The following is a 21,604-nucleotide window of genomic DNA, read 5'->3' as shown; positions in this document are numbered from 1 at the left end:
AAAATGTAAAAAAAGAAGAAAAAAAAAAAGAAAACAAGAAATATACATTGCCTGGAAAACCAAAATAATCAAATTTATATTAAAAATAGTTTTCTAATAATTAATGATTCATATCTTGAAATTAGATTAATATTTAAATTGATTTCAGCAAGAATACTTCTCTCTATGAATTTAGATTTTCCCCGTCACACCATCATTTGCCTCGAAAAAAAAAAAAAAATTTAAATGACATAATGAAGAGGAAGTGACATCATGTGAGTTTTGAGGAGCCAAGTTCAAACTTGGAGACTTCTCATCTCATTTAATATTCATAAATTGTTGTTCTGTCATGCTTGACACAATTTCTCAAGCATAACATATCCACCCTGGCACATGAAATTTGCTTTTTTCCCCTTTCTATTTATAGAAAAATCATTTGAATACCTAAATAAATAGAAAGCCATAACCTTATACCATCACCATAACAGGTGAGCTGCAGCAATTGTGGTGTGAAATGTTCCACCCCAACACAGAATATATCACCATATTATTAACTTGAGATTATTAACACTTAAAAATATTTTTGTCTTATCGGATAATGCAGAAGAAAAAAAGGAAAAGGCAAATGTTTCTTAGAATGACTAATTTACAGTTGTACAACACACCAGAGTAAACATCAGACACACAAAGCATTATTAAAAGAAATGCAAGTCAAAGCATGCTACACATTTGCATACATCTCTGTTTATGTGTATGAATGGCACTTGTGTGTGAGGTCTCACTAAAAGACGCTCACCATCATAAAGTGTTTCGTTCTACTTCCTTCACTCGTGGCACATTCCCGACTGACTCCGGCTCAATAATACATGTAAGCCACGGAACGGTCTGCGGCAATCAATTTTTAATAATGCCAATTGTCACGCTGCCAGCAGGAAGGAGACGAGAGGAGGGGAACGAACCCGTGCGCAGTGGCCTTACAGACAATCGCTCAGGGCACTGCCCCCGAAAATAAGACACAAACTCCACTTCTCTATCGCTCATCCACAGCAGTTTACTCCTGGAAATGAGTTGTGACGTAGCAGGTATGTTTTTATGAGCAGCTTCTACACTCCCTCTCACTGTCTGCATTGTACAAACAGAAAAAGTCCTTGAGGAGAAAGTCTCTTCTTCTGCTAAAAGCCCAAAACAGGGGAAGCATAATAGCAGCGTATGGTAGCCTACAGTACAAGTCAAATTTATCAAATCCAATCAAGTCAAATGTTCCTTGGCTCCAGATATATATGTTTGGTTTAATAAAAAAGGAACATTTCTGCCTAGCCATGTGACCACATACAATTATTTTATTTGTAGTTTAAGTACATAATGTCTTTGCAACATTGAATTACTTTTCAGTTAAGAAATCCTAATTTAATTTTCAAATAAGGAATGCAGTTTTTCATCTTTGATGAGAGTCATGAAAATACTACGCAATAAGTTTTTCATTATTCAACAGAAAGTGACATAAAAATGCAGTTAATGTTCTTTACAGCAGTTTTCAATAAAATCTTACAATACAGTAAATCCTTTATTGTATTTTCCACTCATTTTTTATTCAATTTGGACAAAATGTAGCATCTGCTAAGTTAATAAATATGTTACTCTACATGATTAAATGCCAACATTCGGTAACAATAAGCAGAAAAATAACTTAAAATATTAAACAACTGATTACAGTAATACAATGGCAATAATAAACTGCTACATATGTTTTAATGTTTAATGCTTCATAAAAGAATGTTTTATTGAAAACTTGCACTATTGTACAAAAGTTTGGGGTCAGTAAGATTTTATTAATGTTTTAGAAGAAGCATTTTATGCTCACCGAGTCTGAATTTGTTTGATCAAAAATACAACAAAAACAGTAAATATGATTACCATTTAAAAGAACAGTTTTCTATTTGAATATATTTTAGAATGTAATTTATTTCTGTGATGCAAAGTTGAATTTTATTAGTATCATTAGTCCAGTCTTCATGGTCACATGATCCTTCAGATATCATTCTAATTGCTGCTTAAGAAACATTTCTTATCATTCATGTTGAAAAGAGTTATGCTGCTATATTTTTGTGGAAAAAAGTTATGCCTTTTTTCAGGATTCTTTGATGAATAGAAAGTTCAGAAGAACAGCATTTATTAGAAATAGAAATATTTTGTAACATCATAAATGTCTTTACTGTCACTTCTAATCAATTTAATGTGGCCTTGCTGAATAAAGTATTTTCTTTAAATGACTTCATTATAACAAACCTCTGAACGAGAGTATAAAAGTTTGCGTGTGCATTTCTGTGCTCGTCCTTGTTTATGCATAATAACGATAAACTAATTAAATACCCTGCAATGCCAATAAACCACTAATTATGTTTATTAAAGTCATCTTCCAACTGCATATTTTACTGGACTCACAGTGACTCATTTACGACAGAAAAATACCCACAGTGCACCTGGTCAGCACACCTGTGGCGTCCTGGCTCCGGTCCAGACCAACAGCTCTGGGGTTTCTCACTTCATAAAGTTCACTTCTTTTTCAGACCTGATCACTCACTCCTTATTTTTCCCCATCCCTCGCATCCTCCTCTTTTATTGGCAGCTAAAGTTTTTAATGTGTTTTGATGCATTATTTATTTTACCATGGCTGCTGATAGTGAGGGCGGAGGGAATAGTGAAAAGAGAGAGAGAGCGATGGAGAAAGAGAGGTAGATCTGGACATAGATCGGGGAGCAGAGCAATAGATCGGGGAGCCAAGCAAGGTCACAAACACACACACACACACACACACACACACAGCCTCTGTATCCCAGCAGGCCTCTACTCACATACATTTTAATGTTTCCCTCCCAATGGCACAAATGGACTCTGCTATGTGTGCTAATAGTGTTCCCCCAACCAGAATCTCACCCATGAGAGAGACACACTCGTACAAGAGCATTTCTCACACACTCGCGGCCTTTATCATCCTGACAGAGGGACATGCATGAAATGCACTCACATTCCCAGGGTGAATCTGACAGGTACATGTGGAATGATATCTAGTGCACACTCACACAAATGTGAGTAAGTGTCTTGTGAGTTTAAATTACAAATTAGTTATGAATTTATTCTATTAAAAATATAATTTTCTGTTAAATTTTACATGCCACTGCGGTCATCAAAATTCTCTGAAAATGAAAGAATTAGTAAAAAATAAGCTTAAATATATTCATTCGAAATTAATCAAACTTGTTCTTTTTAAAATTATTATTTTGTGTGATTAATTTTATAGTCAGTGAAAATATTTGTATAAATTAAAAAGCTTAGAAATGTTAATTTAAAATTAATCAAGCTGTTTCTATTAAAATATTGTAAATTTTTTTATTAAACATTATTAAAAATATCATTCATGTGATGATTTTTAAATATGCATAAAGTCATCGAAATTCTTCTATACACAAAAAAAGCTTAAATATTTTTCAGATTTATTTTATTAAATATTATTAAAATATTATTAATGTGATGAGTTTAAATACCCCTAATCATTAAAATTATTTTATAAATGAAAAAAATAAAACTCAAATATTTTAATTCAAAATGAATCATAAACCTATTCTATTAAAATAGTTTATATTTGTATTAAATTATTAAAATTATTACTATTAACATGAGATGACTTATATACCCATATAGTCACTGAAACTCTTGTATACATAAAAAAGCTTAAATATGTTAAATCAAATTAATCAAACTTACTATATTACAATATTGCTTCGGTTTTTTCTATTAAATATTATTAATGTGTGTAATTTTAAAATACTTAATCATTGAAATTCTTTAAAAAATGTAAAAATAAAAACCCTGACAAACATACACTGCCATGATAATCAAAACAAAAAAAATAGTTCTCTAAAACTATTTAGATATTAATATTTAGAGAGTGTTTCTCTCACACATAGCTTTTATGCATCCCGACAGGAGGACATGCATGAAACGCGCTCAAAATCCCAGGGTGCATTTGACAGGTACATGTGGAATGAGATCTAGTGCACACTTAGTACGCACTTTAAAACCTAATGTGATCGCATGTCATAAAACTGAGCTGAATGAAACAATGTAGCATTTGGAGACATTTGTCATTGTGTTGCGCCACAGGTTTCCACATTACTTCCAAACTGTGATTTCAGAGGCCCCTAGAGGACTTTCATCTGCCACCTCTAGATGACAGCATTGAGCAGGCCAATTTTTTGCCTCCCGAGCTCCACATCACATATTCTGAGGGCAAAATCTTTTACACAAAGGAACAGAAAAGTAGTAGAAGCAGAAATGGCCTCCTGCACGCATATGCGTGAACACGGACAAAAACGAGTGCGCAAATCCACTCAAATCCATACAAAATCACGCATAATTCTGCAAAATTACCCTTCTTTATAAATATATTACCACAAAAACATACTTTTCTGTCTCTGTACCTCACAGGCACACCCTCACCTCACCAGAAACCTTCTGTCTCCATCTGTACAGGCCCCGCCGTCCGTATCTCCGCCACTGAGCCACAGCATGGCACGGCCTTATGGTGATGTAACTCTCTGGCATGCTGGCACACACACAAACATACACACAAGCCGGACTAAACGGCCACAGAAACGTACACGTGGGTGTCACGTCTGCGCTGAGGGAGTGTCTTCCACCACGGGGTTCTTTTTTCCTCCTGTTAGCCCATTCTAAAGCACTCCAGAAAACCACGATGAGCTGTTACACACCACCTGCATGTCCAATTCTGCATAATATCACTGCTTCTGATACGCAAATGCACGTACAGTAATACAGACGCTCTTTGTATGATACAGAAAGCCTACGTCTTTGCATTTGAACCTGTAATGTTGTGGTTAGCACATTTAGCTTAGCGCTAGCCACGTATGTATACACTACTGAGGTAATTTTCAAAATATCTTCTTTTGTGTTCCACAGAAGAAAGAAAGTCAGGTTAGGAACAACATGAGGATGAATAAATGACGACAGAATTCCATTTTTTAGCTGAGCTATTCCTTTAAGACTAGTGTTTATGAAGCTTGCAACTGATCCTACAAAGTAACTGGTAAGTGATGTCAAAATAGCAAAACCAACTTTAGTTATGTGAAATAGCCTATGTGACCCTTTCTTGCTCTGTTTTGATAAATGGAAAGCACGCAATGAATAATCTAACACTTTTTCCTCTGCTCTCCTGGAGAAAAATAAGTATGATGAATATCACAGCCTTTATATCCAAATACAAACGGCTGGGCTGTCTGTAAAATACTGTTACAGTGAGCTTTAAAAAAGTCAGGCTTTGAATTGCAGTCACGTAGCAAGAGCAGGGAGCAAACTTTCCTACAAACTAAGGCAGAAAAAAATTCAAAGTTCACTCTCACAGTAGGAACAATGATATTCCTTTCATTTCCCCACAAAGGGATAAGCGTGCTCTTTCAGGGTTTGTGGAGGAGGAGGTAATTCTTGAAGGATGAGCTACCCCTGCCTTTGTTGTGCTGAGCTCAGATTGCATTGAGAGCCATTCAAGACACGAGAGCCAGCAAACAAATACTAAATAAAAACACAAAGATAAATTATAAATCTACAGTCTTGTGTTTTCCTGACTGACAAACTAGCAGAGAGTACACTGCAGAGTAGCAGAGCTCTCTAACAATGACAAGGCTTTTAATACAGTAGGGTTCAAAAATCTGAGACCACGCTGAAAATCATATAAACCTTAAAATAACCTTAAAGGGATAGTTCAGCCAAAAATGAAAATTCTGTCATCATTTACTCACCCTCAAGTTGTTTCAAACTTGCATGAGTTTCTTTTTTCTGCTGAACACAAAATTATTTTTTTGGAAAAATGTGGGTCACCAAACAGTTTCTGGTAGCCACTGACTTCCATAGCATGGAAAAAATACTATGGAAGTCAATGGCTACCAGCAATGCTCTAAAAGTGAGTGAATACAGTGAGTAAATAATGACAAACTCTTCATTTTGGGTGGAAGTTGCTTTGGATAGTTCTATAGATAGATATATATAGATTCACTTCTAAGTGAATAAATGTACTGACAATTTTAAGATTTTGAGACATTTAAATGACATTTGAATATGATAAAGACATTTTGAAACAGATTGAGACATTTTAAATTTTATGATATTAAAAATCAAGTTATGACATTCTGTAATAATTACATATACATGAACATATATTTATATTATTACATTAGGCCTATATTAAATAAATACACATTATATAAAATGACTTATTTTTATATATTATATAAATATATGCGTGATAGAGATATTTTGAGAAATTTTGACATTTAAAATTAAATTATGATACACGCACACACATACATTCATTTGAATTTATTAAACGAAGTACATTATTATAGCAATAAGCTCCAAGAAGCCGTGGTTTACAGTGAATTTACAACAGCTTCGAACGCGGCTCAGCCAATCAGAATCAAGGACCGGAACTATCCGTTTTATAAATTACATAAAATGATTGTATAGAAATATATAGATTAGATTAAATTGGATCTATATAATTATACAATAATAACAAACAGAAATAATATATATCAATGGTTAAATAATTAAAACATTATACAGAATGCCACAAATAACTGTTTAGAAATAAATATATTTCATTTTTTTCTATTAAACATTATATATTAATCATATAGCCAACCTGTCTTTACATAGCACATAAGTGAAGCTTTAACACCCCCTAACACACACAATTTAAATGATTAGTATGTGTCACACATCTTCAATGAGGAAAGTAATCTGGTGGGAACACGCACGGCAACCCAGCGACCTCCACTTGAGCACAATTTCCACTTGGCACTCTTCAGATGTTACTTCCTGCTTCTGCTTTTTAAGGTTCCTCCTTCCCATTCAGCATAGCTTTATTTTACCCAGAGCACCAGGGGCATCTGCTCAAATTTGGATTTCACTGAATTATTAAACCACCACAGTGCCTATAACTCACACTCATTTTCCTTCCCTTTCTCTCTCTCTCTCTCTCACACTGCAGCATGTCCTGAGGTAAGTCTTTAAAGCGCCGGAGTCCCGTGGCTCCTTGTAACCTTCCCAAACGACACGGATGGCTGCCTCTTTAAACCCCTGCCACCGTCCTCCTCCTCTCCCGGCGCCCGGGACGACCGTCAAAACCCTGCGCGTTTTACACCTCCCGCAAAAGTGCTTTGCACCTTGAGAGCTTCCGAAGGGTTTCATTTAATGATCCAGGAGTGTAAAATATCGCATGGCTTTGGAGGCACGTCTATAAATTGTGTCAAATGAAAATGAGACAACTTTACCGGGGGGGTGGGGGGAGTGCTCTTTCAGGACGCGACCCGGTGTGACTTCAATCTGCACAGAAACTCTGCCATAACAGGTGCATTCGGAAGCACCTGGCTAATTAAGCAGAAAAGACTTTTTTGCCAGCAATGTGATTTGTGCACTTTATTGTGAAAACGACTACTAGGGACTTAAATGTAATGTCACGCAGTGAAAGACATCAGCTAATCGAACCCATAAAGACATGAATCTGCCATCTGCTTGTGAAATATTGACATTCATGTTTTTTTTCTCTAATCTATTTAGTTCTGTTTCTTAGTGCCTTTCTTGTCAGAATCTGCATCAATTTTTTCCTTTCAGTTTGAATGCGATTAAAAATGACACAAAACAGCATTCGCAACTCATTTAATTTCTATAAAGTGACTTTTCAGAGAATATTTGCTTGGAAGTAATGTATGCGTCAGGATTTGACTGGATCATGAAATCTGACATTACTGGTTAAAGGAACAGTTCACCCAAAAATGAAAAGTTGCTTAAAATGTACTCACCCTCAGGCCATGTAAGATGTTAATGAGTTTGTTTCTTCATTAGAACAGATTTGGAAAAATGTAGCATTACATCACTTGCTAACCAATGGATTCTAAATGGGTGCCATCAGAATGAGAGTCCAAACAGCTGATAAAAACACCACAATAATCCACAAGTAATCCACATGACTCCAGTCCATCAATTATTAACGTTTTTTTAATTAACCATTAACTTTATTAATCCACAATTAACGTCTTGTGAAGCAAAAGCTGCATCTTTGTAAGAAACAAATACAACTACATTTGGATTCTTTTCACTTGTAAATGGTGCTTGATCTGTGCATATTTATCTCCTGATTCAGATAAGATGACTTACATCTGGAGAAAGCAATATTATGGAAAGAAGACTCATATTTTAGCCGAAAGCAACAGTTTAAAAACTTCTTGATGATGAATTTATTACACGCAGCTGTTTGCTTCACAGGTTGTTAACTGATGAACTGTAGTCATGTGGATTACTTGTGGATTATTGTGATGTTTTTATCAGCTGTTTGGACTCTCATTCTGACGGCACCCATTCACTGCAGAGGATCAACTGGTGAGCAAGTGATGTAATACTAAATCTCTGTTCTGATGAAGAAACAAACTCATCTACATCTTGGATAGAAAGAGAGAGCAGACTGTTCTTTTAATATTATTTATCCTCGTTCATGAGCAGAAAAGGTTATGATTTTTTTTTTTTACATGCACTGATGAATCATGCACAATAAAATCAGGGACATTATCTAGACAGTTAGTAATGGCATTGAATTTTATTTTCATATTGTTTTTACGTTTATGAATGTGCTGTATTTAAGTAAATTCATTTTGGATTTTTTTTTTTTGGAAGTTTCTTGTTCTTGTGTTACATAAGCGTTATACTCCTCAATAACGTAATAGAGTTTTATTTTGCCTATTTATAAAGTGCAACAGGAACTTGAGGTGAAACACGCTCTAATGGGAATAAAGCTGAAACTGGATTTGAAACTAGAGATCTTTCACCTTTGCCTGTGAGGCTGTCTGAAAGTGAATAATGGCTATGTGATTTGTATCCTGTGACATGATAATATATAAACTCGACTTAGAAACACTTGGTTTTCGATGTTACAGACGTTAACCTAATGTATCACTGATGCTATCAAAACAGATTAGCGAGCAAAAGTTTAGCACGGCATTCAACATTGGCAACAAAACATACAGGAAGCATTTAAGTTAAGCTTATTTATTTTTCACTCCTAATTACGCTCAATTAAACAGATAATCAATTATTTTGATTTTTCACTGACCAATATGTGAATAATAGACATATTAGCAACAGACAAGCAACTGTCAGTTATCAAAATATACGTTCAACCTTTTTTAGTACCAGTCCCAACCTCTCGCTCTCTTCTGATCCAAGTGTTTCTCCAAGTGTGTGTCTCAGTGTGTGTGTGTGTGATGAGCTCATTAAAGTTGGGCCTAATCCATTAGAGAGGCAGATTACACATCACAAACACACACTCTCTCTCCCATCACTGCATAATTACACATATGAAAGCAATAAACAGCCGCAATAAGCTGCCTGCGGTCATTATGATAGTGATGATAAAAAGAGAACATTTATTTGACAACACGGGGGAAAGAGACAGACGTAGAGAAAAGAAAGTATATGTCCCTCTTTATTATATTACACCTCCTCGCTCTCTCTCTCTCTCTCTCTGTCGCTCACTCACAGTAATGCAAAGCTTTGCGGTGTGTGGAGCGTAAAGCCTTGGTTGCAAATAAATCCTGCATTCTCTCAGAGAAGTAAACATAAATCACCACACAACACCCCTTGCCTTCCTTGTATTTGCTTTTACTTATCTAATGAATAAAAAAATGAAAAACAAGCCCAAAAGCTGTCAAATTGGGGACTCTCTCTCCTTCTCTTTTTGCATTTCCCCCTTTCTTTTTCTCCTCTCACTACCAAGACACAAAAGTGAAGCTCTAAGTGGACTTGCGTAATTGCCTAGAGATTATTTATGAGCTTCATACTATTAGGGCTCTTGTGGTGTCTCACTTTATACGCTCTTTCCTTTCTCTTTCTAAGCGATCTTTTGACTCTTTTCTGCTACCTTCTTCAATATGAAATCAAATGCACAGATAGACTAGTTGGAAAATATTTGGTTTCACTGGGTCCGACATATTGTGTGGGCAACAAAAGTTTGCATACGGTTCCCGAAGTTTCTGAATTTAATTCTCCTCGTGCCAATTTCCTTTCCTCAAACAAACAAACAAGCAAATAATAAAAAACACTATTTGGAATGCAGAAATCCAGAATCAATAAAATAAAATTACATTTGCAAATTTGGAGTCATGTAAAATGAAATGAAATAAAATATATAATATAAATAAAATAAAATACAATAATGTAAAAATAAATAAATAACTATGCAATGTAGACTATGCAACGTAGAGGTCATAAAAAATAAAATAAAAATGTAAATAAAGTAATAAAATTAAGTCAATAAAATAAAATAAAATTTGCAATGTAGCAACAGTCAACAAAAAATACAATTATGTAAAAAATAAATAAGATAAAAAAACAATGCAATGTAGAGGTCATTTAAAGAGCAAATAAAATAAAAAATAAAATAAAGTTTGCAATGTAGCAACAAACAATAAAATAAAATATGCAATTTAGAGGTAATTTGAAGAGTAAATAATAAAATAAAATACAATTTGCAATGTAGCAACAGTCAATAGAATAAAATACAAGAATGTAAAAATAAATAAATAGAATTTAAAAATAAAATGTTGTGGACAACGGCAAAAGGTCAAAAATAAAATGTATAAAGAAATTACAGTAACACTTATGATACTGGTTTGCTTTTGTGACCATGGCCACAGTTAAGTGAAACTGACCCGGTGTTCTGTCGATTTGTGCTACCCTGTCAGATTTTGCTACCTCCCATTAAAACAGTGGGTAGTACAATTCGACAACGAAAAAATGCTACCTGTAAAATTATGGTTTATTAACGTCTACACCTACCACAACCTTAAACCTAGTAATGCAAATACAGTAATTATGTGTTATATTTGCGGTTGTAGCTAGAAGGGATACAGCTACAGGAAACCAATAATAAAAAATGTTTCTACCTATTAGATTGAGTTTTATTAAAGTCTACACCTACCCCAACCCTAAACCTACCCTTACAGTAATGCAGATACATTAAATATTGTTGTTCAGCATGAGAAAAAGGACGCAATATTGATGTGCGCATGCACAGTAAACCCTGGTAGGACAGTCTGATGGGTAGGACTTGCACACTTCTACCATTAGACATAAATGGGTCAAAAGTGGACCATGTGACCCATCAAATCATGCCGTAAAGGGATGTGAGAGGTTGGGATGGGGTGAAAGCATCCATCTGACCTTGTATTCTCTCTCCACAGTGTCAAAAAAGTCAAACAAGTAGAAACAGAGGTGTCGAAAAGAATGGGAAAGTGCAATAATCGTGGCACAAATTACTGCAAATGCGATGGATGTCGACAGTTTTGGGTAGGAAGGTGTCAGGCTATCAGAAGCCACCTCTTCTCTCCTTGTACCACGTGTGACGCATAAGCCTTTTTCCGAGAGAGAGGCCACAGCAAACCCAGTCCTCGGGGACTATTTAGCGCTCTTACAGCAGTAAGCAATCATTACAGCAAAGAACTGCCTCGTTTTAAATGGAGTTAAACACACAGGCTGGAACAGAAGATCGCCCACACCAACAAATACACACAACAACAAAACATGCCCCTTCAACATCCTGGCATGCCCAGACATGAAAGCACACACACATTCACAGATAACCTCCAGAACACACACAATCATCTGTTCTCGAATGTCTTGCACTTGGTAATACAACCATCAGACACCTAATAACTTGATTAAAAGCACAGTTTACCGAAAAATTAAAATTATGTCTTATGTTCATGTTGTTTCAAACCTGTATGACTTTGTAACTTCTGTGGAACACTGCTCCACGTTTTCCATATTATTCAAATGAATGGCAACTGAAGCTTTCAAACTTCAAAAAAGATGAAAAAAGCATCATAAAATGACAGAAGCATTCACTGGGATGATGATTTGAATCAGACATTATTGCAACTGTCATAATGTGCCAAGGAAAGCTAGTGCTTTAGTGAACTTTTACCTCCTATTATTGAGTTGTGAGCTTGCTGAATTAAATATGATTAGAGAAGAACGTTTGGGCATCACGAAATAATAGCAAAACAACAAATAGAAAATAAATCTTTCATTTTTTTTCTCCATCCTCTCTGGCTGCACATAACAACAAACTTCCAGAATTACAACTGAGGTCTGATTCATGAACAAATGACTCCAATGAGCAGAATCTTTTTAATGAATCGGTCAAAAAAAATCAAGTCACAAATAAGTTTACAATACAAAAAGTATACATGCACTCTAACAAAATATGATTATTTTTCAAATGTGTGGGGTCAGCATTTTTTTTGAAATAAATTAATACTTTCAGCAAGGATGCATTAAATTGATCAAAAGTTACAGTAAAGACATTTGTAATGTTCCAAAAGTTTGAAATTCTGTTTATTTGAAATGTCTATTTCTCATAGAAACGTGAGAAATGTATCACAGTTTCCACAAAGATATTAAGCAGCACAACGGTTTTCAATATTGATAATAAGTAGAGATGTTGCAACAAATCAGCATATTAGAATGATTTCTATGGATCATGTGACACTGAAGACTAGAGTAATGGCTACCGAAAATTCTGTTTTGCCATCAAAAGAGTTTCTGTCAGGACCACTATCGTCAAAGATGATTGACAATTACTAGCTATTGAGCAATGCGAAAACTGCTGATAATACTGATGGACCTTATATATGAATGCTTAGATGGGTCGCATTCCCATAGGTAGATGGGGATCAGCTGAGAGTCAGCTGATGAGAGCTTGACTAACGTGACCTGCCAGAACTAACGCTACGCTTAATATTACATTTTAAATAAAATATAATAAAACAGACAATATTACTGTATATACTGTATTTTTGATCAAATGAATCCAACTTTTTTGAGCATAAGAGACTTCAAAATCTTTCCGACACCAAACTTTTAAATGGTACAAATCACAGAATTCATTATATTGTAGTAGCTATTTAAAAGTGACAGATTGGATAGCGAATGCTGGCTGGAAACACAGATCGCACCAGCCGTTGTGTGTTTGTGTGTGTGGCGGCCGACTGACGTCACATGCTCACTCTCGGAATCGCAGACTCCATCTGCGCTCATTAGAATAGACTCTTGTGCAGATGTGACATTCCTCAGAAAAGGTCAGCAGAGCCCTTCAAGATGAGTGGCGAGCACAGCTGGGTTATTTTGATTCGGTCTCCGAGGGTTTGCGTCATCCATCCTCTTCCCATGATCACAGATGTCTGCATGTGTGTACAACTAGCGAAACTAATCTTATTAGCACCTCTGAGGATTCTCGGTAGCGAAGGCGACAAACTCTGAGGCTTAAACATAAAACATAATTTATATCACACACTAGTCTCAGCCACAGGTAATTCACTGATCGTTTGATGTCTTTCGCACACAAAAATGGAGAAAACATTGAACATTTACAGTTATTTTGTTTATTATTTTTTGAAAGGAATTAATAGTTTTATTCATCAAAGAAACATTAAATGATCAGTAAAGACAGTAAAGTAAATATTTATACAAAAGATTTTTATTTAAAATAAATGCTGTTCGTTTGAACTTTTTATTCATCAGTCCTGAAAAAAAAGCATCACAGTTTCCACAAAAATATTAAGCATCACAACTGTTTTCAACATTGATAATAATAAGAAATGTCCATGTATTAGAATGTTATCAAGCTAGTTAAAGTTTTTGTCAAATTTGCAAAAACAATCAGTAAGCATGTGCTAAAATTATATATACTAATCAGTATTGTTTTGTATCATATACCATCATTTTTCAGCAAAATAACCATGAAGTTTGATTATAGCTGTATGTTTCTAGTAAATTTTCTTTTTTTCACGAAACAAAATAGTGAACAAAATTTTGTTTGGGGTAGGTAACCATTTTTCATGACTTTAAAAGAAGTATCTTCAAGGCTGCATATACAGTATTTGACAGCAGTATTGTGAAATATTACAATTTAAAATAACTCTTTTCTATTTGAATATATTTAAAAATGGAATTTATTCCTGTGGTGCAAATCAGAATTTTCAGCATCATTACTCCAGTCTTCAGTGTCACATGATCAGAAATTGTTCTAATATGCTAATTTGGAGCTCAAGAAACATTTCTTATTATTGCCAATGTTGTATAAAGTTCAAATGAACAGAACTGATTTAAAACAGAAATAGTTTGTAACATTATAAATGTATTTACTGTTACATTGGATCAATTTAATGTGTCCCTGCTGAAAAAAAGTATTAATTAATAACAAAAGAAAACCGCCTCAAACCTCTGGCTGAAAATGAATTGTTTTATACGCTCTAAAGGCTTTCTGTTTAATTTGGCAGTTCTTGGCCTGAATAAGCTGCAATGTGGACCATACGAGAGACTCCACACACACACACACACACACACACGTATGAAAATGAAAAACAAGTATGGAGTAAAAAACTCATTCACCCTCAGAGCGGCAAGGACAGCAAAGAGCAGCAGTCACTTCAAGCACTTTCTAAAACATAATCACTCCTGCTTCCACAGACCTCCCGCCAACCCCTGAAACGTCCTCCCTCCACCAATTGCACCTCCCTGTGGCCCCTGCCAGCCCGCTGTAGCATTTTAGAACAATGATTAAAATCTTTAATCATTCAAAACACGCTCCTCAAAGAGGGAGGGGTGATCAGAGAGAGAACAAGAAAGAAAGAAAAAGAGAAGGATGGTGACGGCTGAAAGGAAACACTGTTTCATATTTCTGCTCTTTGAAGAGAAACGAAATAGTGTCCTCTCCCCACAGGGCATAAGAGCAGCGCAGGAGCTCCTCTTTCTCCTTAATTTACTCCCTTTTATTTGTAGACACCCTCTGCGCAGTCGGGAGGGCAGCCAAGACCACCAGCCCCGGCCCTCGTGCAGCGGGGACATCGCTTTCATTATTAATGCAAAAAATTTCACCCAAATTGTGTCCGTGAATTTCTAATGAAGGCCTAATGAAGGAGTCTCCCGCATTGGGGGATGGAGATGGGGCAGAAATCTCACGAGCTGGTTTTTATTGTCAGGACAAAGAACATTAGTGCTCGACAATGCAGCGCAGTTGCGTACAGTGGCAGAATCTCAACTACACTGGCTTTGAAAATTGGAGAATGTTCCAGAAAGTTGTTTCTGGTGACTGTTGGCCTGGCAACAAAAAGTCTAAAAATTATGTTTTAACATGACACTGTACTTGGAGGTATGATAAAAAATAATTTGCACTGAATGTACCAAACAAATTATGAATAATAAATGCTATGGACTCTTGCCATGAAAAAGCAGGTCTTTAATGACTTTTTAAGCACACTTCAAGCGGTCCCAAAGATGTCCGCTCAAACTAAACCCTCAGATCAGCTAAAGGCCGAACATGAACAGAACAAATTCAAGTAATTTGTTTGTAAAACATTCTTACATAAATTATCTCAATCAAATTACGTAAAAATTGTTTTAGGAACAATTCAACAAGCCAGAAAAAAAAGAAAGAAAACAATCAATTACTGCACCAGTTTATGCAATTAATATCTTTGTTGGCATGAAAGAAATATGGACTTATATTAGCTAAAGTGATTTGGAATCGTCAGTTAGAATGTATTGAAAACTATATATGTTGCATCATATGCCATACAGATGATTTCCAGCAAAATCAATGCATTACCGAATAGTAAGTTTTAAGTCTACTTAAATTACACTTAATGAAGTTTTATAATAAAAGTTACAATTACATAATATTTCTACTTCAATTCATTTTTTTAAATATAAACATATCATAAAAAAATATAAATTAAACTTTGAAGAACAGTAAAAATTATAATAAATATATTATATGGTGCATATATTTAGCAAAATGCTCCTCTCTACAGTTTATTTTTCTATCTGACTAATGAGTTTATGGTCACCGAATATGTTTTTTTCTGAGGTAAATGTGTGAAGAACAGTAAAAATTATAATAAATATATTATATGGTGCATATATTTAGCAAAATGCTCCTCTCTACAGTTTATTTTTCTATCTGACTAATGAGTTTATGGTCACCGAATATGTTTTTTCTGAGGTAAATGTGACGTTACTTGACATTGTTTACAAGCCGTTATATTGACGTCTTTGCGCAGCTGAAACACTGATTGAGCGATTACATGAGACAGGATACGGATTGTAAAGCTGTACTCTTTCTTTTAACTTACCTACGGATGTTTAGTCATGTTTATTTTGTGCTGAAACTGGTATTAATGTTGAGGAGATGCGCCTCGCGTTGCCGCTTTTATTGAACTGAGGCGCGCCACAAAACAGCACCAAAACGGCATTTATTGTTTGAAAACTGCAATACAATGGACAGAATTTGAAATCTGAGCATTGTTTCATATTAAAAGTAACAAAGCAAAATTCCTGAGGAGATGCGCCTCGCGTTGCCGCTTTTATTGAACTGAGGCGCGCCACAAAACAGCACCAAAACGGCATTTATTGTTTGAAAACTGCAATACAATGGACAGAATTTGAAATCTGAGCATTGTTTCATATTAAAAGTACCAAAGCACAATGCTTATTGCGATTTATTGGATGGGAGGAGCCCTTCAATGTTCCGTCCATTAACTGAAAACAGGCTAGACTAATCGATTTTTGGGATTTAAGAATCGATATCGTTTCGTAAAACTGAGAATCGATTATAATCGAGATATCGATAATTTTTACCCAGCCCTATCAATTTATGACATTAGCTGTATAATTTCAAGTAAATTTTCTTTTTTATACAGAAAAAAGTAATAAAAAAAAGCATTTATACATTTACATTTATAGCAAATATGAAATAAAGCATAAATGCAAGTATCTAGCAAGTATAAAATAAAAAATATAAATTAATTATTTGAAGTAAGAAAATAAATAAACAAATAAATCCAAACCAAACCAAACATTTCTGCCCCTAAATTTTATGAAAAAAAAAAAAACTATTTTGAACTATTTTAATGTAAATAGAATGTAGGAAATTATGGAAGTTTTTAAAATTTATTTTATTATTATTATTATTTTTTTTTTTACAATTTACACAAATTCATACTTTTTTTTTTTTAAACAACTATGCACAGAATATCTTAAGTAAAATCACCTATTATTGACTGAACTGAATTTCTTTTCGTTTCCTTCTCTTTTTTTTTTGGTGTGCCAACTCATGCATTCATTCAATGTATGCAGAATTCCTTCTTCAGACCATCAGAACACCATACTAACATGTAGCTCTTACTATTTCTGCAGTATACAGTGAGAAAGCATGGAATATTGGCAACTATACTTGCCAATATTTCCCACAATGTAATGTGCTCCAAGTAACCTTTTATGTCTAATACGATGCATAAACGTACAATAATAGCAGTGATTCTAGCAGCCGAATTAGCAATACCACACTAGTTGTACAATTTGCCATATGTTTATATTATTAAATGGCAGAAATAGTATGAGTAGTATGTTAGTATGCTATTCCGAATCCAGCCTATATCTCAAGTTTGACTCATTATTGGGTTAGTTTGACAAATCTTGAGTAATTTTTAATCTAAAATACAAAATTACAGTAATTAAGATGACAACTGGATGCCACCTGAATGCAACTTTATGTGGTCATGAAACAAAAATGTACCTCAAACTCAAAGACAGAACACAGTGCATACTGGACAGTTTTCAGTTAGTAAACACAGCCATTGTTTGCCGATCGATTTCGGACTTTTTGACTTTTTCATAACCTGAACAAACTTCTCCCTGATCCGTCGTCTCTCTCTCTCTCTCTCTCTCTCTCTCTCTCGGCAGGCCTGGAGCACAGTGTGGCCCAGGGGAGGATTGGACTGTCTGTCACAACCAGAAAAAGTCCTGCCTGGCTCTCCCTGCAGAGACCTGGCAAACCACTTACACGGCCAAACAAAAATCAATAGCTTAATGATCCAAAACCAGTAATAGAAAGAGAGAAAAATCCCACGCTCCCTCTAAAACAATAAAAAGTCTTTTGGCAAGTGCAACTCTTTCCTGTGTCTCAGTGTGTGCGCACGTGTGCGTGTGTTCACGCAGCTTAGCGGTGCAAAACGTATCGATTTACTGATTCCCCCGTCTTTGTCCAGTTTTCTTCTCTATCCCCAATGCCGTATCCTACTGCAAAGACTCTTGGGACGGTTACACTGCAGTGGGACTCCAGGAGAGAAAAGGCTTGTGTCTGCATGAGCTTTCCTCAGCTTATATCATATGGATTTATTAGCGCGGGTCACGACCAAATCAAAACCTTGACCCATCTGCTCACTACAATTTATAAGCATCTAACAGCAGCTAGTGACGGTTTGGCAGGGGATACGCTGTTCTTGCCGGGCCCGGGCTCCGATGAATGCCCGCCTTCCGTGGGTAATTTAGCGATTAGAGGACAGCTCGTACTTAATGATTTATCCCGGGCCAGGCTCTTGTAAAAGATCACAGGGATTCTGGTTGTTAGCCGCTGGGAGAGGCCGTACAGGGCCAGTGTACTGCACTGCAGTGGGCCGCCGCTGTCTGCGCTGATATAAAACACCGGGACGTCACATGGCATCAGCAGGACGGGCCTTGAACCGGCCGTAAAGATGATAAGGCTGTTTAGAAGCATGACGTAATGGAAGGGGTGACAAAAATGGGGTCACGTGCAGATTTGTGGGCGACACATGCAGGCAGAAATATCATTCTCTCTAGCAAGGCACACTACACAAAATCTACCCTCAAACAGAAGGAATGAACTCTTTTTAGCTGTGCTCTTCCCTCTAAATTAATTCTGGAAAAATGTAAAATTTACATTGGACTACATTAAATTAATTATTCATAGCACATTGTTTTATATTTTGTTATATTATATAGTACATTAGATAATACAATAAATTATTACTAAATATAGATATCAATAGTTAATATAATTTAAATATTTTTATTATTTTAGTATATTTCTTATCATGTGAACTATTCTGTAGAGATGAACAGATTGTGTATACTAAGATTTTACATGTATATTTTAGAATTGTCAAATATATTAAAATATAACTAACAAATTATATATAGTATATTTAAAAAATACATAAACATTATTAAATAATTATTTTTATTATATATATATATATATATATATATATATATATTATTTTGCAAATAAGAATTAGATTGATCGAAAAATATTTATGATAAACACGTATAATTCTATTTGAAATAAATGCTGTTTATTTGAACCTTTTATTCATCAAAGAATTCTAAAAAATACAAAAATATTAAGCAGCACAAGTGTTTTTAACACTGATAATAATAAGACATGTTTCTTCACAGTATATTAAAAAAAAACCTGAATAACAATCTACTTAGCTGTACAAACAAAGATCAATGTCAAAAAATTGTTATTTGATTAGGGACTGAATATTATATATATATGTAGTGAAATATTTCTTCTTTAATCACAATTTTCTTTCCTTAATTCTTCAAATTTGAAAACTTCCAGTTTTATTTATAGGCTATATGAATAAAATTATTTAATAATTATATATATTAAAAAAATCACCCTGGACAGAAAATGCAAAGTCAGTGAGTGCAGCGCAGCTCCACAACGTGAGTGGGGTTGTCATGACGACTTGTTATCCTGAGCGCTCCCTGAGGCAGCTGGGAAATCAGGAGGGGAGGGCTACGGAGACCGAGGCTATTCTTAAACACACTGCAACAGGCAAATGCAATTACAGGCACAGGGAGACAGTGGCCTAATCAAATCAGCAGGGAGGGGAGGGGAGGGGTGCTGTCAGATGCCTGTAGCTCACGCCTGGAAAAGCCCACCCAGATGCAGACCTCTGCTCTCCAAATGGGGGGTGACATGGTGTGGTGCCTGCAAACACAGCGGGCTGCTGGTCCACACGTACACACAAACACAGACATACACAAAACCACACAGCTGTTACAGGCCAAGAGGTACCCTAATAAATCTACCTTTTTCATGCCATGTATGATCACATTAGAGGCATTAAACCTCAAATGCCCCCAAAGCAGAGTCCAAATTAACACTAAAAAGTAAAGTAAAAAATTGCAAGCAAAATATTTGTAGAATTGCAACATATAATATAAAATCTATACAATAATATAACATATATAATATAGAATTACAATATAATATCTAAAATATATGTTATAGCACACACACACACACACACTCAAAAGTTTCGGGTCAGTGAGATTTAAAAAAAAATGTTTTTTTAAAGAAATGAGCAAAGATGAGCTTTATTGAGCAAAGATGCATTACAAAAATAAATAAATAAATAAAATCAAAAGAGCCAGTAAAGATGTTTATAATGTTTCAAAATATTTTTATTTGAAATATTTCAAATGTTCTTTTGAACATTCTATTCAAAGAATCCTGAAAAAATATTTTTCAAAATATTAAGCAGCACAACTGTTTTCAGCTTTGATAATAATAAGAAATGTCTCTTGAGCAGCAAATCAGCATATTAACATGATTTCTGAAGGATCATGTGACACACGAGACTGGAGTAATGATGCTTTGACATTCCAGGAATAAACTGCAGTTCAAAATATATTCAAATAGAAAATAGTAATTTTAAAGTGTAATATTATTTCATAATTTTTACTTTAATATTAATTAAACAAATGCAGCCTTGGCGAGCATAAGAGCAAAATATATTTTTCTTTCAAAATATTTAAATATTTTTACCCACAACCCATTCAAACATTTGAATGGTAGTATATTGTATATTTTTAAAATGTGAAACTTCAGCATTAGTCTACTTCACATATATTACATGCATAAAAATTATATGTTTCACAGCTTGATTATTTACATTTATAACATGCATATTTATATATTTTATAGAAAAAAATGCTAAAGTTTCAATTATTTATTACTGGCATATCTCAAGTGACCCCTCAATGACAGTTACGGCAAAAAGTCATTTTTGGAACCTGTTTCAGAGCCTCTAAAATGCCTGTGCGTGCCTTGAAGCCGTTCAGGTGCCTGGACCTCTACAGCCCACACTTTCAAATGTTGAATTGACCTCAGTGGCCTGTACTGCAAAACAAGAAATGTTAGGTTTTGCTCAAATAGGTTAGAGAAAACAACAACCTTTGCTTACAGCTTTCTAAATGCACTTTCAGTGTACTTTCTAAACACGTTTCTTGCCGTAGTGTGCTTTGTGCTGATAAAGGCCAGGCAAGCACTCAACTTGAGTCGACCTCTGTGAGTCACAGCAATCATTTCTCATAAAGCATCTCGCTAACGTCAACTAATCAAGTATAATGGTGCGCTGCGCCTTTCCAGACGCCTACCTTGTGCTCTCTATGGCTGGAGAAGATCCTTTAACCTTCTTTACTTAGCTAACAGACTGCGTAACAGACTCCTAACTCAGTCCACCCCAAGAGCTTTGGCTCCGTCATCCGCAGAGGGCCCAAGTGTGAGAAGTCAGGCCTGTCTGCTTTCCCCTTTGCGTTAATGAGCAGGGTAATTACTGATGGCCTAACCCTGGCCGAGGGAGCAGGCCTGGTTCTGTATAAAACCACACACACACACACACAC

At 35.2% G+C, this 21,604-nt stretch overlaps 1 protein-coding gene across 4 annotated transcripts in view; it reads right to left on the bottom strand.

Annotated features, from left to right (window-relative positions):
- celf4 (CUGBP, Elav-like family member 4) overlaps positions 1–21,604 on the bottom strand; it is a 91,426-nt gene that overhangs the window by 16,553 nt on the left and 53,269 nt on the right. The window lies entirely within an intron of this gene.

The sequence above is a fragment of the Sinocyclocheilus anshuiensis genome, unplaced genomic scaffold (genome assembly GCF_001515605.1).
Source record: "Sinocyclocheilus anshuiensis isolate Anshui unplaced genomic scaffold, SAMN03320099.WGS_v1.1 scaffold457, whole genome shotgun sequence".
NCBI lineage: Eukaryota > Metazoa > Chordata > Actinopteri > Cypriniformes > Cyprinidae > Sinocyclocheilus > Sinocyclocheilus anshuiensis.
Note: the sequence above shows the minus strand (reverse complement) of the source record. Positions and strands in the feature narration are given on the sequence as shown.